The 12,787-nt window shown below is 44.3% G+C and overlaps 1 pseudogene; it reads right to left on the reverse strand.

Annotated features, from left to right (window-relative positions):
- Positions 1 to 2,221: 2,221 nt before the first annotated feature.
- On the reverse strand, positions 2,222 to 6,103 carry LOC149971346 (uncharacterized; annotated as a pseudogene).
- Between the last annotated feature and the right edge of the window lie 6,684 nt (positions 6,104 to 12,787).

Here is a 12,787-nt window from a genome sequence, read left to right on the forward strand (position 1 = left end):
TATTATGCATTTAATTAAATTATCAGTTACCCAATCAAGGCAGGGCCCCACTTTTACCTACGTGTGCCCCCTAACTTCTCCCCTCCCATCTGATGATTAGCAGAGTGTCACCAGCACAATCTTAGACCTAAGGGTTCCAAAAGGGATATTTTGGAAGGGATAGGGTTCTACCAAGAACTGTTTTGATCAGAATAACCTTTTTGGAAGACAATGGTTATTTGTAAGGCAAAGGGTTCTACCTAGAATCTTTATCATCCTAAGAATAGTTTTTTGAAGAAAAGTTTCTTTGAGGATTCTTTGGAAGGCAAGAATTATTTATTGGAAGTCAAGGTGTTCTACATTGAACCATATATAATATTTCCCAGCATGCTCTGTTGCAGGGCGATTTTCAGAATTGTTTGTTTTATTGTAATATATGTGTTTTTGCATGAACATTGCATGGTTGATACGTCTTCTAAACTAATTCAATCTGTTAGTAATTGGATTTATTGCAACCGCTACTGAGACGGTTGTTCCAGTTTAGATGATTGAGGTAGTCTAGTATTCAATCTTTCCTACACTGGCATTTATTCTGAATGCAGGTTGCAGGCGATTAACAATTCCACTTGTTGGATATCCTAACTCTGGCTGAGTTCCAATAGAAATTACCCATCACTTTGCAAGCCAGCATAATGTGACTTGTAGGTCTGATGTGGCTTGTAAACCAGGAGATTCCTAACACCACTGGTATAATTAGGCCCTCAAATAAAGGCCTTATGATATGTATTGTAATGAATAATACAATTTATTTTAAAGGCTAATAAAGCTGGTGGAATTGTTTATAGAGGGTTCCAAAGATAAAAGTGTTCTTGGTAGAACTCTTCACAGATGGTTCTATGAAGAACCTTTAGATGATCAAATGGTTCTTGGTAGAACCATATACAGGAGGTTCTTTGAAAAACCCTACATAGATGGTTCTAGATCGAACACTCTGAAAAGGGTTCTACACAGCACCAAAAAGGGTTCACCTATGGGGACAAACCAAAGAACCCTGTATGCTTCTACTTAGCACTTTTTTTCTAAGTGTGACGTGGTAAGATTGGACCCAGGTGCAGAGAAGAGACCAGACGAGGAATCAGTGGTTAAGGAGAAACATAATACTTTACTGAGAAACGGTAGCCGCAGGATCACAGTACACTTGAAAAAACAACAAACACTATGTCACGCCTGCTCCCGCTTCCCCTCTCTGGCGCTCGAGGGTGCCTATATCTGTCTATTCCTCAGTTTTATCCCCATGTCAGCATTCATGTTTTGTTTCCCCTGTCCAGACGCTGTCCTTGTTTTGTTTTATGTCGGTTATGTCACACCCTGACCTTAGAGCTTTTTATGTCTCTATTTTGGTTTGGTCAGGCTGTGATTTGGGTGGGCATTCTATGTTCTTTTTTCTATGTTTTTGTATTTCTTTGTTTTGGCCGGGTATGGTTCTCAATCAGGGACAGCTGTCTATCGTTGTCTCTGATTGGGAACCATACTTGGGTAGCTTTTCCCACATGGTTTTTGTGGGTAGTTGTTTTCTGTTTAGTGTTTTGCACCTGACAGGACTGTTTCGGTTTCGTTTATTTCTCTTTGTAACTGAACAATATAACAAAATAACAATCTAAAGTTATGAACACTTACCACGCTGCGCTTTGGTCCGATTCCTCTTCTTCAGACGACGACTCCCGTTACAGGTTATTTATTAAATATTCACTCCCTATACTTGCTTCTCGTCTCGCAGCGTCTGTCCTTACACACAAAATCTCGACAACTCACTCAGGAAACGAACGCACACAGTAAACAATATAAGCTACTGCAAAGGACAACAGAAAACACACCTCTTAACAGGGAAATCATAATGAGTAAATAGGCCACACCTGAGTGCCATTCATGTCTCTAGGACCGTCTCTACTGCCCTCTAGTGACAAGTGGAACCATGGCAGTACCCCCCCCCCCCCTTCCCCCCCCCCCCTTCTTGGAGCGGAAAGTGGTGACCAGTGCCTCAGTATTCCACCCACTCTTGGCGGCGAGGGTGCGGATGGTGGTGGCTGTTCCCACACCACCGTAGCCTACGCCAGGGCCTTGCCCAAGAGTAGAGAGATGATGTAGGCGATCATGGCCCAATCGCGTGGAACAAGGAGGACTGTAGCTCAAACACCAGAGAGCACTGAGTGAGGAACCCCATGCATAGTCCCGGGTGGCTGTCTTACCGCTCGGGGGCTGGGATCTTGGGTTGCCGGTGCAGGTTCTGTGGAGGAACTATGGCGATGCCTGTATTACTGGGTGACGAGACTTTGGCATTGGCTCCTCCTGGGTTAGGGTTGTGCCATGGTTGGAGGGAATCTGTAAGTGCCCGGAGGGTCTCTGATATTTGGGAGAGTTTTTCTTGCTGCAGCTCTAGCAGTGCTCCTTGTTGGGTTATAGCATTCTGGATCTGGGTGATCTCTGCTGGGTCCATGTTGAGACAGAAGCTTGCTGTGATGTGGTAAAGTTGGACCCAGGTGCAGAGAAGAGACCAGACAAGGAATCAGTGGTTAACTGTCTAGGCCAAGCGTTCCGATAGCGGAACCCCACCTCAACATTCCGCTGAAAAGGCAGCGCGCGAAATTCAAAAATATTTTTTAGAAATATTAAACTTTCACACATTAACAAGTCCAACACAGCAAATGAAAGATAAACATCTTGTTAATCTACCCATGGTGTCCGATTTCAAAAATGATTTACAGCGAAAGCACAACATATGATTATGTTAGGTCAGAGTCAAGTCACAAAAACACAGCCATTTTCCAGCCAAAGAGAGGAGTCACAAAAAGCACAAATAGAGATTAAATTAATCACTAACCTTTGATGATCTTCCTCAGATGACACTCATAGGACATCATGTTACACAATACATGTACGTTTTGTCCAATAAAGTTCATATTTATAAAATAAATCTCAGTTTACATTGGCGCGTTTGTCACGGCTGATTTCCTCCTCTTCGTCTGAACATGCAATATACCTAGAATATACAATATACCTAGAAAGGAGCCCCATAAACATACAAAACCCCTAGACAAAATACACATACATCACCCATGTCACACCCTGACCTAACCAAAATAACAAGGAAAACAAAGAATACTAAGGTCAGTGTGTGACAGTACTCACCCCCCCCAAAGGTGCGGACTCCCGGCCGCACACCTAAACTTATAGGGCAGGGTTTGGGTGGGCGTCTGTCCATGGTAGCGGCTCTGGCGCTGGATGTGGACCCCACCACACCATAGTCTTTGTCCTCTTTAGTCTCCTCCTAGGAACGGCGACCCTCGCCGTCAACCTAGGATTGGCAACCCTACAAAATGGCCCCACTGGACTGAGGGGCAGCTCCGGACTGAGGGGCAGCTCCGGACTGAGGGGCAGCTCCGGACTGAGGGGCAGCTCCGGACTGAGGGGCAACTCCGGACTGGCTGAAGACTCTGGAAGATCCTGGCGGCTCTGGCGGATCCTGGCTGACTGGCGGCTCTGGCGGATCCTGGCTGACTGGCGGCTCTGGCGGATCCTGGCTGACTGGCGGCTCTGACAGCTCCTGGCTGACTGGCGGCTCTGGCGGCTCCTTGCAGACTGGCGGCTCTGGCTGCTCTGGACAGGCGGGAGACTCTAGCAGCTCTGGACAGGCGGGAGACTCTAACAACTCTGGACAGGCGGGAGTTTCTAGCAGCTCTGGACAGGCGGGAGACTAACAACTCTGGACAGGCGGGAGACTCTAGCAGCTCTGGACAGGCGGGAGACTAGCAGCTCTGGACAGGCGGGAGACTCTAGCAGCTCTGGACAGGCGGGAGACTCTAGCAGCTCTGGACAGGCGGGAGACTCTAGCAGCTCTGGACAGGCGGGAGACTCTAGCAGCTCTGGACAGGCGGGAGACTCTAGCAGCTCTGGACAGGCGGGAGACTCTAGCAGCTCTGGACAGGCGGGAGACTCTAGCAGCTCTGGACAGGCAGGAGACTCTAGCAGCTCTGGACAGGCAGGAGACTCTAGAAGCTCTGGACAGGCGGGAGACTCTAGAAGCTCTGGACAGGCGGGAGACTCTAGCAGCTCTGGATAGGCGGGAGACACTAGCAGCTCTGGACAGGCGGGAGACTCTAGCAGCTCTGGATAGGCGGGAGACTCTAGCGGCGCTGGAGAGGAAGAAGGCTCTAGCTGCGCTGGACAGGTGAGGCGCACTGTAGGCCTGGTACGTGGTGCCGGCGCCGGTGGTACTGGGCTGAGGACGCACCCCAGGGCGAATGCGGGGAGGAGGAATAAGGAGTACTGGGCTCTGGACACGCACAGGAAACCTGGTACGGGGGGCTGCCACCGGAGGGCTGGTGCGTGTAGGTGGCACTGGATAGACCGGACCGTGCAGGCGCACTGGAGCTCTTGAGCACCGAGCCTGCCCAACCTTACCTGGTTGAATGCTCCCGGTCGCCCTGCCAGTGCGGCGAGGTGGAATAGCCCGCACTGGGCTGTGCTGGCTAACCGGGGACACCATGTGTAAGGCTGGTGCCATGTATGCCGGCCCAAAGAGACGCACTGGAGACCAGATGCGTAGAGCCAGCTTCATGGCACCTGGCTCGATGCCCACTCTAGCCCGGCCGATACGAGGAGCTCGTATGTATCGCACCGGGCTATGCACCCGCACTGGGGACACCGTGCGCTCCACAGCATAACACGGTGCCTGCCCGGTCCCTCTCGCTCTCCGGTAAGCACAGGAAGTTGGCGCAGGTCTCCTACCTGGCTTTGCCATACTTCCTGTGCCCCCCGCAATAACTTTTTGGGGCTGACTCTCGGGCTTCCAGCCCTGCTTCCATGCTGCCTCCTCAAACTGCCGCCTCTCCGCTTTGGCTGCCTCCAGCTCTGCCTTGGGGCAGCGATATTCCCCAGGCTGCGTCCAGGGTCCATCTCCATCCAGTATCTCCTCCCAAGTCCAATAGTCCTGATTGCGCTGCTCCTCCTGCAGCTGCCTGACACCACGCTGCTTGGTCCTGTACTGGTGGGTGATTCTGTCACGGCTGATTTCCTCCTCTTCGTCTGAAGAGTACCACAGTACCGTGTGGTGAAACAAACACAGACCACGAAACAATCACCCACAAACTACCCACAGAATATGGCTGCCTAAATATGGTTCCCAATCAGAGACAACGATAGACAGCTGCCTCTAATTGAGAACCAATCTAGGCAACAATAGACATACAATATACCTAGAAAGGAGACAGCCCCATAAACATACAAAAACATCACCCATGTCACACCCTGACCTAACCAAAATAACAAGGAAAACAAAGAATACTAAGTTCAGGGTGTGACAGCGTTACGTTCAGTAATATTTTGATTCCAAAACATCCAGTGATTTTCCCAGAAATACTCATAATAAACATTGATAAAAGATGCAAGTGTTATTCACAGAATTAACCTCTAGCGACGAGCAATCCCGTATCCGGGAGCGTAATCATAGCCTCAAGCGCATTACCATAACGCAACTTTTCCTATTCATGAAAATCGCAAATGAAATGAAATAAATATATTCAAACACAAGCTTAGCCTTTTGTTAACACTGTCATCTCAGATTTTCAAAATATGCGTTACAGCCAACGCTAGACAAGAATTTGTGTAAGTTTATCATGGCATAATGCTATGCTAGCTCTGCTGGCAGCAGGCAACATTTTCACGAAAATAAGAAAAGCAACCAAATTAAATCATTTACCTTTGAAGAACGTCAGATGCTTTCACTCAGGAGACTCCCAGTTAGATAGCAAATGTTCCTTTTTTCCAAAAATATTATTTTTGTAGGCGAAATAGCTCCCGTTTGTTCATCGTGCTTGGCTGAGAAAATCGACCGGAAAATGCTACCATTACAACGCCGAACTTTAAAAAAAATTTACTCCATAATATCGACAGAAACACGGCAAACGTTGTTTAGGATCCATCCTCAAGGTGTTTTTAACATATGTATTCGATAATATATCCGTCTCATAAGAAACGATTGGAAAAATGGCTACCTCAGTATTTTACGCAAGGTTTCCTCCGGGGGACACCATGCGAACACTCGCCCTATATGGTCTCTTACAGCCATTCTCCAATGGAAATGCCTAAAAAGACGTCACAATGCTGTAGACACCTTGGGGAAAACGTGGAAAATGTAAGCTGACTCCTAGCTCCTTCACAGCCATATAAGGAGGCATTGGCATGAGGCGGTTTCAAAAAATGAGGCACTTCCTGATTGGATTTTTATCTGGGTTTCGCCTGTAACATCAGTTCTGTGGCACTCACAGACAATATCTTTGCAGTTTTGGAAACGTCAGAGTGTTTTCTTTCCAAAGCTGTCAATTATATGCATAGTCGAGCATCTTTTCGTGACAAAATATCTTGTTTAAAACGGGAACGTTTTTCATCCAAAAATTAAAAGAGTTCCCCCTATATCCAACTGGTTTTAAAGATAGACTGATCCTCTATGCAACCGCTGTGCCAGATTTCAAAAACAAATGACAGAAAAAGCATAATCTGAGAACGGCGCTCAGTACCTGCTTATAAACAATTAGACAATCCCGCCATCTTGGAGTCAACATTAGTTAGGAAAAACACTAAATATTCACTTACCTTATATGATCTGCATCAGAAGGCACTCCCAGGAATCCCCGTTCGACAAATGACTGATTTGTTCCATAAAGCCCATCATTTAGCCACTTGCTGTTGGCATGTTCAGCCCAGTAATCCATCTTCATGGAGGCGCGACCATTTCCTCCATGACAAAAACTAAACAAGTTCCATTACAGGTCGTAGAAACAAGTCAAAACATGTCTGCAATTAATCTTGAGGATGTTTTTAACATATATCATCAATAAGGTTCCAACCGGAGAATTTCATTGTCTGAATAAAAGCATTGGAACGGGAGCTAACTCTCTCCGGAGTGCGCTTCATGAGACTGAGGCGCTCTGCCAGACCACTCACTGCCAGACCACTCACTAAAAGAAGATCCCCTCCTTTATAGTATAATCTTAAAACTAGGATCCAAAGACGGTGACATCTAGTGGAAGCCCTGGGAAGTGCATGCACATCCATAACAATCAGGGATTTAAATAAGCACTGTTTGGATTTCTGTTTGGATTTCTTCTCAGGTTTCTGCTTGCCATATGAGTTCTTTCATACCCACAGACATCATTCAAACAGTTTTAGAAACTTCAGAGTGTTTCCTATCCAATACTACTAATAATATGCATATATTAGCATCTGGGACAGAGTAGGAGCCAGTTCAGTTTGGGCACGCAACAGGTTAAACAATTCAGCCATATGAGCTGTGTTTTTAAATAAGGCAGTAAATGAGGCTGAATGAACTGTTTCGCTGACAGACGCGGTTCCGCTGATAGCCAGGTGTAGCGGTAGTAAGGATTCACTCCATGGTGCTGAAAAGAAAGCTCTGCTGTTGAGAAAGCTTTATCCTCTCTAGGGTATGTGGGATGCTAGCGTCCCACCTGGCCAACATCCGATGAAACACATAATACACATAATAAGCATTCAGTAATCCAATGGCTCCAAGGCAGTCACAACAGGCATACGAATACATACTAAAAGTACCGGTAAAGTTTGTCGAAACATGTCAAACAATGTTTTCATTAATCCTCAGGTTGTTTGTTGTCTTTATAATCAAACATATTTCAACCAGACAATACCGTTTTCAAAAGAAAGTAAAAATAACAAACGGCGTGCTCTCAGGTCTGCATACTTCCTCTGTCCTCTGACCAAAAAGGCTTTTTAATTGTATTTTTTCAAAATAAAAGCCTGAAACCATGTCTATAGACTGTTGTCATCTACGGAAGCCATAAGAACTGTAATCTGATTCCTAACCGATTGGATTCTCTATAGGTATTGAGTTGAAAAAGAGCCACATGAAAATAATTCCACTTCCTGGATGGATTTTTCTCAGGTTTTTGCCTGCCAAGGAGGTTTTCACTCAACATCTCACGATACATGATCGAGGGAGATTATCAGTTGTCTTCCATTTCCTAATAATTGCTCCCACAGTTGATTTCTTCAAACCAAGCTGCTTACCTATTGCAGATTCAGTCTTCCCAGCCTGGTGCTGGTCTACAATTTTGTTTCTGGTGTCCTTTGACAGCTCTTTGGTCTTGGCCCGAGTGGAGTCTTTCATACTGATAACAAGTTCAAACAGGTGCCATTAATACAGGTAACGAGTGGAAGACAGAGGAGCCTCTTAAAGAAGAAGTTACAGGTCTGTGAGAGCCAGAAATCTTGCTTGTTTGTAGGTGACCAAATACTTATTTTCCACCATAATTTGCAAATAAATTCATTAAAAATCCTACAATGTGATTTTCTGGATTTTTTCTCTCATTTTGTCTGTCATAGTTGAAGTGTACCTATGATGAAAATTACAGGCCTCTCATCTTTTTAAGTGGGAGAACTTGCACAATTGGTGGCTGACTAAATACTTTTTTGCCCCACTGTACATGTAGGTAGAGTTATTAAAGTGTCTATGTATAGATAATAACAGAGAGTAGAGGCAGTGTAGAAGGGGAAGGCAATGCAAATAGTCTGGGTAGTCATTTCATTAGCTGTTCAGGAGTCTTATTGCTTGGGGGTAGAAACTGTTTAGAAGCCTCTTGGAACTAGACTTAGTGCTCCGGTACCGCTTGCCGTGTAGTAGCAGAGAGAACAGGCTATGACTAGGGTAACTGGAGTCTTAGACAATTTTTACGGATTTCCTTTGACACAGCCTGGTATAGAGGTCCTTGATGGCAGGAAGCTTGGCCACGGTGATGTTTTTATTTTTTATTTTACCTTTATTTAACTAGGCAAGTCAGTTAAGAACAAATTCTTATTTTCAATGACGGCCTAGGAACAGTGGGTTAACTGCCTGTTCAGGGGCAGAACGACAGATTTGTACCTTGTCAGCTCGGGGGTTTGAACTTGCAACCTTCCAGTTACTAGTCCAACGCTCTAACCACTAGGCGTATTGGGCTGTACGCACTACCCTTTGTAGTGCCTTGCGGTCAGAGGCCAAGCAGTTGCCATACCAGGCAGGATGCTCTCGATGGTGCAGCTGTAAAACCTTTTGAGGATATGAGGACCCATGCCAAATCTTTTCAGTATCCTGAGGGGGAATAGGCTTTGTCATGGCCTCTTCGCAACTATCTTGGTGTGCTTGGACCATTTTAGTTTGTTGGTGATGTGGACACCAAGAAACTTGAAGCTCTCAACCTGCTCCACTACAGCCCTGTCAATGAGAATGGGGGGGTGCTCGGTCTTTTTTTCCTGTAGTCCACAATCATCTCCTTTGTCTTGATCACGTTGAGGGAGAGGTTGTTGTCCTTGAACCACACGGACAGGTCACTGACCTCCTCCTTATAGGCTTTCTCATCGTTGTCGGTGATCAGACACTGTTGTGTCATCAGCAAACTTAATGATGGTATTGGAGTCTTGCCTGGCCGTACAGTCATGAGTGAACAGGGAGTACAGGAGGGGACTAAGCTCGCACTCTTGAGGGGTCCCCGTGTTGAGGATAAGCATGGCGGATGTGTTGTTACCTACCCTTACCATCTGGGGGCGGCCCGTCAGGAAGTCCAGGATCCAGCTGCAGAGGGAGGTGTTTAGTCCCAGGGTCAGTAGCTTAGTGATGAGTTTTGAGCTGTAGTGAATGAACAGCGTTCTCACATAGTTGAAGTCGGAAGTTTACATACACTTAGGTTGGAGTCATTAAAACTAGTTTTTCAATCACTCCACAATTATCTTATTAAAAAACTATAGTTTTGGCAAGTCAGTTAGGACATCTGCTTTGTGCATGACACAAGTAATTTTTCCCACAATTGTTTACAGACAGATTATTTCACTGTATCACAATTCCAGTGGGTCAGAAGTTAACATACACTAAATTGACTGTGTCTTTAGACAATTTGGAAAATTTCTGAAAATGATGTCATGGTTTTTGAAGCTTCTGATAGGCTAATTGACATAATTTCAATCAGTTGGAGGTGTACCTGTGGATGTATTTCAAGGTCTACCTTCAAATTCAATGCCTCTTTGCTTGACATCATGGGATTTTTTTTTTAAATCAGCCAAGACCTCAGAAAAATATTGTAGGCCTCCACAAGTCTGGTTCATCCTTGGGAGCAATTTCCAAATGCCTGAAGGTACCACGTTTATTTGTACAAACAATAATACGCAAGTATAAACATCATGGGACCACGCAGCCATCAGGAAGGAGACGTGTGCTGTCTCCTAGAGATGAACGTACTTTGGTGCGAAAAGTGCAAATCAATCCCAGAACAACAGCAAAGGACCTTGTGGAGATGCTGGAGGAAACAGGTATTAAAGTATCCATATCCACAGTAAAACGAGTCCTATATCGACATAACCTGAAAGGCCGCTCAGCTAGGAGGAAGCCACTGCTCCAAAACCGCCATAAAAAGCCAGACTACGGTTTGCAACTGTACATGGGGACAAAGATTGTACTTTTTGGAGAAATGTCCACTGGTCTGATGAAACAAAAATAGAACTGTTTGGCTATAATGACCATTTGTTATGTTTGGAGGAAAAAGGGGGAGTCTTGCAATCCAATGAACACCATCCCAACCGTGAAGCACGGGGGTGTCAGCATCATGTTGTGGGGGGTGCTTTGCAGCAGGAGGGACTGATGCACTTCACAAAATAGATGGGAGGAAAGAATACTATATGGATATATTGAAGCAGCATCTCAAGACAAGCTTGGTCGCAAATGGTTCTTCCAAATGGACAATGACCCCAAGCATACTTCTAAAGTTGTGGCAAAAAGGTTTAAGGACAACAAAGTCAAGGTCATGGAGTGGCCATCACAAAGCCCTGACCTCAATCTTATAGAAAATATGTGGGCAGAACTGAAAAAGTGTGTGCGAGCAAGGAGGCCTACAAACCTAACTCAGTTACACCAGCTCTGTCAGGAGGAATGGGCCAAAATTCACCCAACTTATTGTGGGATGCTTGTGGAAGGCTGAAACGTTTGACCCAGGTTAAACAATTTAAAGGCAATGCTACCAAATACTAATTTAGTGTATGTAAACTTCTGACCCACTGGAAATGTGATGACAGAAATAAAAGCTGAAATAAATCATTTTCTCTACTATTATTCTGACATATCACATTCTTAAAATAAAGTGGTGATCCTAACTGACCTAAAACAGGTCATTTTTACTAGGATTAAATGTCAGAAATTGTGTTATACTGAGTTTAAATGTATTTGGCTAAGGTGTATGTAAACTTCCGACTTCAACATTAGGTGTTCCTTTTGTCCAGGTGTGAAAGGGAAGTATGGCGTGCAATAGACATTGCATCATCTGTGGATCTGATGGTGCAGTATGCAAATTGGAGTGGGTCTTGGGTTTATGAGATAATGGTGTTGATGTGAGCCATGACCAGCTTTTCAAAGCATTTCATGGCTACAGACGTGAGTGCTACGGGTCAGAAGTCATTTAGGCAGGTTACCTTAGTGTTCTTGGGCACAGGTACTATGGTGGTCTGCTTGAAACATGTTGGTATTACAGACCATGTGAATGTAGACCTGTTTAAAGGTCTTACTCACATTGGCTGCGGAGAGCGTGATCACACTGTCATCCGGAATAGTTGATGCTCTCATGCATGTTTCAGTGTTATTTGCCTCGAAGCGAGCATAGAAGTTATTTAGCTCATCTGGTAGGCTCATGTCACTGGATAGGGAGTTTGAGTTGGGGAGAATGGGTATTGGTCCAAAGGAGGGGGTTTGGAACCAAAAGAGGCATATAACTGAACCAACATACGTACATTACCTAGTTGAATTGTATGTTCACTCAACTTTGAATTTTAGGTTGAGGGAACATATAATTCAATTTGAGAATTTATTCTTCCTTGTTTGCATATTTCCCACTGGGCCTTTCTAGTGAATTGTAGTTGTACCACCAATTATTGTATTTGTTAGCAACAGAAACATGGTTGTTGTATTCAATGGCTATCAGTCCTGTTGTCTTCATCAAGTGAATCAAATCATCACGATAATTTGACTATGGTTGGTGTTAAAACAATTCCAATTAAACTATTACATGAAATAATACGCTACCTTAACCACAATGTATTTAAAAATGCATTGGTTTGTTATGAAAAAGAATGCTATTAAACATTTGCATTTAAAGTATAACTTTTGAATGTTTATAAACAAAGTGCATATAAATCTAACCATTCAAAACAAATACAATTTCAACAGCATAATAGAATATTGGAATATTGCACCATAAAATAAAATAAATGTAATTGCAAAACTGCAGCATCCCACAAATTGAAATACATTTCAAAAAAGGATGCTATTACACATGTACATTTAAAATATAACTTTTTAATGTACAGTCATGGCCAAAAGTTTTGAGAATGACACAAATATTAATTTTCACAAAGTTTGCTGCTTAAGTGTCTTTAGATATTTTTGTCAGATGTTACTATGAAATATTTAAGTATTTCAAACATTTCATAAGTGTCAAAGACTGTCAGAATTTATGGGTTTTTGTTTGTCCACCCGCCTCTTGAGGATTGACCACAAATTCTCAATGGGATTAAGGTCTGGGGAGTTTCCAGGCCATGGACCCAAAATATCGATGTTTTGATCCCCGAGCCACTTAGTTATCACTTTTGCCTTATGGCAAGGTGCTCCATCATGCTGGAAAAGGCATTGTTCATCACCAAACTGTTCCTGGATGGTTGGGAGAAGTTGCTCTCGGAGGATATGTTGGTACCATTCTTTATTCAT

This window comes from Oncorhynchus mykiss, chromosome 26 (assembly GCF_057628025.1).
Source record: "Oncorhynchus mykiss isolate SJ-2025 chromosome 26, ASM5762802v1, whole genome shotgun sequence".
NCBI classification, from domain to species: domain Eukaryota; kingdom Metazoa; phylum Chordata; class Actinopteri; order Salmoniformes; family Salmonidae; genus Oncorhynchus; species Oncorhynchus mykiss.